This window comes from Tenrec ecaudatus, chromosome 11 (genome assembly GCF_050624435.1).
Source record: "Tenrec ecaudatus isolate mTenEca1 chromosome 11, mTenEca1.hap1, whole genome shotgun sequence".
Classification (NCBI taxonomy): domain Eukaryota; kingdom Metazoa; phylum Chordata; class Mammalia; order Afrosoricida; family Tenrecidae; genus Tenrec; species Tenrec ecaudatus.
The window spans coordinates 33,788,812-33,794,945 of NC_134540.1; the positions used below are offsets into that span (position 1 = coordinate 33,788,812).

The window sequence follows — 6,134 nt, forward strand, 5'->3', positions numbered from 1 at the left end:
TTTAAAATACTTTTATTGGGGCTCTTGCATCTCTTATCACAATCCACGCATAGCATCCAGTGTGTCAGGCACATTGGCACATCTTCCGCCCTTATTTTCAAATCATTCTCTTCCCACTTGAGCCCCTGATATCAGCTACTAATTCCATCCCCCTCTCTCCCCTGCCCAACCAACTCTCCCTTATGAGCCCTTGATAAGTTATAGATTATTATTTCCATATACTACATCATCCTCCATCTCCCCTCACCCAATTTTCCATTACTCCTCCCCCTAGGAGGAGGTTCTAATTGATCCTTGTGATCTATTCCCCCTTTCCTCCCCACCATCCCCTAATCATACTGGTAAGTTCTTTTTTTTATAGTGAATCTGTACATTCTTTCCATCTTCTTTTGAAGCTTATGCATCATTCAATATCTTGCCCATTCAATCTTTAAATATTGTAGCTGAAAGCTTGAATATTATCTTCAGTTCTTTCAATTTCAGAAATGTTTAGCATGTGCTTTTTTTGTTTTTATAACTCTAAGTTTTGCTCATTTCATTACAGTATTTGAATTTGTCTTCTTGATCTGGCCTTTGAAATTATCTATTAAGTTTTTGATTTCATCTTTTATTCCATTTACTTTAGCTACTCTACTATTAAGAGCAATTTTCAGAGTCTCTTCTAACATTAACTTCGATCCTTTCTTTGTTTCCTGTCTTTTTAAAATGACCTTCTGCTCTCCTCATTATTATGTCCTCCACAGTTAATGCATTCCACTGTTAATCGGATCTTATGCCATCAGTGTTCAGCGAGTGAAACCTATGTTTAAGATGTTCTTGCAATTCAGTTAGGATGGACTCAAGGTTTTATTTTGGCTCACATGGACTTGTTTACTTCTCTTTAGCTCAAACTTAAAGATCAATTGATGGCCTATTTCTACATTCAGGTCATGGTAATGTTTTACTGTTAATATTGAATTTCTTCATCTTCTCTTTTCATAGATGTAGCCAATTTGATTTCTATATATTCTCACTGGAGAAATCCATGTCTACAGTCACAGTCTTTTTGTCGTTGTTGTTGTTGAAAAAAAGTATTTTCTATGAATAATTCATTAGTGTTACAAAATTCTGTCATACAATCTGACAATGTTTTGAAGCTATGTATCAGGTTTTCATTAGCTACGTCCTCCAAAGTGGGTGGCTAAATCCTTCTTAGTTGTCTGTCCTTTGTCTGGAAGCTCCCTGAAACCTCTTCACTTAGGGACCTCGCTTGTCTTTGAAACACCAGTGACCTAACTTCCAGCGTCATGAAACCTTCAAGCCATCACATTACAACAAACTGACAGAAAAGTGGTAAGCAGACATTAGCACATACTAACAATCGGTATGTATGCTCCTTTCTAAGATTGTGGATTGTGTTAATCCAGGTAGATTTAGAGAAAGAAATCCAGGGTGACACTTATATGTGTATAAAAAAGAGCTTTATTGGGAAGGCAAGCACACAATGGGTTTTCCTTCTTTGATGCCTGAAACCTGATCCCTTCCACACCTCTTGATCACACAGGCTGGTGTGCTTCTTCTAAGTGGGCTTGCTTGCATCTGAGCTAGATGGCTGTTTGTTTATCTTCAAGTCTTTAAGACCACAGACGATATCTCTTTTAGTAGCGGAGCACCCTCAAGCTTTCTTCATCACATTTGCTTATGCACCTATTTGTCTTCAGCAATCATATTGGGAAGGTGAGCATCATGGAATGCCAACTTAATAGAACAAAGTGTTTTTGCATTGAGGAAGTACTTGAGTGGAGGCCCAGTATCCTCCTGCCACCTTAGTACTAAACCTATAAATATATGCATATAGATTTATTCCCTCATCATCACTAATGAATGTATGTACATATGTGCATGCCCATATTTAGACTTCTATAAATGCCTTTTATCTCCAAGTTCTTTCCTCTATTTCCTTTTACTTTCCTCTTGTCTCACTATCATGCTCAGCCTTCATCTGGGTTCCAGCATTTCCTCTCAATTACATTACCCTTGTTCAAGCCCTACCAGGCCTCCAACACTCTCTTCGCCACTGATTTTGGACCACTTGTTGTTCCCTTGTGCCTGAGTTTGTTAACACCACTTCCTTTCCTCCCCCACTCTTCCTTCCCCCCATCCCCCGTCTCCCAACAAGCAGCCATGTTTCCTCCTTGATTCGCTCTGTTTTGTGGAGTTCAGACCACGCTGCTTCCCCGTAATGTGTCTCCAGAAATGTTTTCTGTCGCAGTCTGCTCCAGCAAGGAGACAGTGTGATATATGCTGTTGTCCTTTGCCCGGTCCTCTCTGTGTCCCATTAGCGCCCAGCAGGGACGTCATCCTCTGAGAATCTTGTGCCAGCATGGGACCCAGTCAGATTCGCTCTCTTCCTCCCTCCTGGCCTGCCTCCATGCAGGTGTGGATTGCTGGGCCCTCTCCCCAACCTGCTCTCCCCCAAACCCACTTCCAGGGAGGGGGTCAGTTTGGCCCTGGCTGAGGCCAGCCCTGTAGCTCTCTCTTTTCATGCAACCTTCCATGTGACCACACTGTCCTCATGGCTTGGTGCTTCATTGTAGCCACTGCATGCCCCTTCTAGGATCTGTGGATACAAGACCAGTGCTCTCCCCTTGGGTGGATTAGTGCCCTGCTCCCTTCGTTATAATTTCACTTTCATCCTCCCCCCTCCACCCCGTTTTCTCCAGCCCCCTCCATCCTTTTCCCATTACTGTGCTGGACCAACAAGAACCTCCTTGGGTTTTGGTCCAATCTCCTCCCACTTCCTTGTATCTCAACCCAATTGTTGTGAATAGGTGGCTTCTTTTCTACACCTACCATTCTGACTACACTTGCCTCAGAGGACTCATGCTATCCTTCCCCCTTTGTGATTGGCTGACTTCACTCAGCATAATGTCCTCCAACTCTTCCCACGAAAAGGCGTGCTTCCTATGCTCATCGAGGGTGTAAACAGGTGTGGTGAAGAAAGCTGATGGTAGCCGGATATCAAAAGATAGTGCTTCAGGGGTCTCAAATGCTTCAAGGTAAACCAGCGGCCAAACACAGACGCATCAAAGTCCGCATAAATGAAGCACACCAGCCTGTGTGATCATGAGGTATTGAAGGGATTAGCTATCAGACATCAAGGAACAAAAATCACATCATTGTGAATTAGAGGGAGTGCAGAATGAGGACCCAATGACCATTTGTGGGCAACAGGCCATCCCCTTACAGTAGGATCATTGGGAGGAGACCAGCTAGTTGATGCAGTGTAGCAATGATGAAACATACAACTTTCCCCTACTCCTTAAATGCTTCCCCCACCAAACTATTATGATCCCAATTCTACCTTACAAATCTGGCTAGACCAGAGGATGTATATTGGTACAGATAGGAACTGGAAACAAAGGGAATCCAGGACAGATAATTCCTTCAGGACCAGTGATGATAATGGCGTTACCTGGAAGGTGGAGGGAAGGTGGGGTAAAAAGGGGGAACTAATTACAAGGCTCTACATATAACCCCCTCCACGGGTGATGGACAACAGAAAAGTGGGTGAAGTGAGACGTCAGACAGTGTAACATATGACAAAATAATAATAATTTATAAATTATCAAAGTTCATGAGGGAGGGGGAGTGGGGAGGGAGGGGGAAATGACAAGCTGATATTAAGGACTCAAGTAGAAGCAAATGTTATGAGAATGGTGATGTCAACAAATGTACAAATGTGCTTTACAAAATGGATGTATGTATGTATTGTGATAGAAATTGTATGAGCCCCCAATAAAATGATTTTAAAAAAGAAAGAGCTTTATATAAAACAGTAATTGTGTAATAAGAAATCATCCCAGCCCCGTCTAGATCAAGTTCTTAAGTCTGACATTAGCCATATGTCCAATACCAATCTATAAATTCCTATTCAGTCATGTAACACATGAAATGACATCGAATACAGGAAGATCAAAGACCAGTTGTGGAAAGTCTTGTGGATCCAGTGGTGGTGAAGGAAGCATCTCAGCATTGGCATGAGTCTCCATGTGGCTCCTCCAGCAACAAGGTTCTGGCTCCATCAGTGTAGTTCCATGAGACTTCTCAATAAGAATGTCTCACAAGGAGACTATGTCCTACCTCCAGGGAGGAAGACTGGAGTTCCCAGAATCCTCAGGAGAAAGTCATGCCCACACATTTCCATCTCTCTAATACCCCCTTGAATAATTCTGCATTCTTAGATATATACTACATCAAAATGGTAGTTTGATATTATGAAGGGACTCAAATGATGCTCCTTAAAAATGTTCTTTATGTCTGGCACAAACAAAAAAATGGGGGGGGGGCATCTGAAGGGGCAAAAGCAGAGCTGAATGGTGACTAGCATAAGGTTTGTCAATGATATTCTCAGAGTACATGTCTTTTTACCCTTAACAAATGAGCTGGTGCATTATCATGATGGGGAGAAAACGTCCTTGGGTCACTATACTAGCCTTTTATTAAAAATGCAGCTTTCCATAAAATAATTCATAATATACCCTTGTGATCATCTATGTTCAGGTCAATCTTTCAAGATTGACCCTTGATATCTCAAAGGCAGTTGCTATAGGCTTTTTAAAAATCATTTTATTGGGGGCTCTTACAACTCATAATATTTCATACATCAATTGTTTCAAGCATATCTGTACATACATTTCCATCATCATTTTCTTTTTTTGTTTACATTTTATTAGGGGCTCATACAACTCTTATCACAATCCATACACATACATACATCAATTGTATAAAGTACATCCGTACATTCCTTTCCCTACTCATTTTCAAAGCATTTGCTCTTCACTTAAGCCCTTTGCATCAGGTCCTCTTTTTTCCCCTCCCTCTCCTCTCACCCCTCCCACATGAGCCCTTGATAATTTATAGATTGTTATTTTGTCATATCTTTCCCTATCCGGAGTCTCCCCTCCCCCCCTTCTCTGCCATCCGTCTCCCAGGGAGGAGGTCACATGTGGATCCTTGTAATCAGTTCCCCCTTTACAACCCACTCACCCTACACTCTCCCAGTATCACCCCTCACACCCCTGGTCCTAAAGGTATCATCCACCCTGGATTCCCTGTGCCTCCAGCTTCCATATGCACTAGTGTACAACCTCTGCCCTATCCAGTCCTGCAAGGTAGAATTCGGATCATGGTAGCTGGGGGGAGGAAGCATCCAGGATCTGGGGGAAAGCTGTGTTCTCCATTAGTACTACATCGCACCCTGACTGACCCATGTCCTCCCCTAGACCCCTCTGTGAGGGGATCTCCAGAGGCCGACAAATGGGCTTTGGGTCTCCACTCTGTACTTCCCCCTTCATTCCTATGGATTTGTTTCTCTAGTATACCCACACAAACAAACCTATCATTGTGGTTAAAATAAACTCAATTCAGATCTCACTACACAGAACAGATGGCCACAAAATATCTTATAATCAATTATAGTCTTCGGTGAAGTGATGCAAGTTCAAGCAAGAAGAAAACACATTAAAACATAAATTCAAAGTAGTTGGTCTTACGTTGCTGAGAAAATTTCAGCCATCTTTGTTTACTTCGTGAATCTAAGCGTACGCACCACCAACTCTTCTTTTTCTTTTTTTTCCTCAGGGGGCAGCGTTAACGGAGCCCCCACAAACACGAATTATGCAGTTGAGTTTCCCACATTTGGGGAAATCACAGGGATCAGCACATCCAAAGTGCAATGGATAAGCCTCGCCCTGGGAAAACCACCTTCGTGATCATGGTTTCTGCCCTGCCGGGTAAGAATGAGGGCCAACTCTTAACTAATCTCTCTAGGAAAAAAGAATGCAGGAAAGGGAGAGAGCTAATGGCGTTTGTTTGTTTGTTTAAGGAGAAATATATATAGAGAAAGAATGGACATTCATGCTGAGCTAAAACTTAAATTAAAAAGGAAGTACTATTTGACAGAAATGTAAACTGAGTTGTGAAGGCAATATGCAAGGTGCTGTAACATTTGGCAAGTTATAGGAGAGCAGATGGAACGTATGGTGCAACTGGTAAGGAAGGAGGTAAATCTTGGTGCATATCTTGAGAATATGGGCAAAGAACTGAGATATGTCTGGAAACATTACTCATTTTCTTTTAAGCTTCCTGAGTTT

General features: G+C 42.2%; 1 non-coding gene across 1 annotated transcript; it reads right to left on the minus strand.

Annotated features, from left to right (window-relative positions):
• Positions 1-5,620: 5,620 nt before the first annotated feature.
• Positions 5,621-5,782, minus strand: LOC142461785 (U1 spliceosomal RNA). Its single transcript, XR_012786982.1, has one exon. It is a non-coding gene; the product is annotated as a U1 spliceosomal RNA (small nuclear RNA).
• Positions 5,783-6,134: the final 352 nt, after the last annotated feature.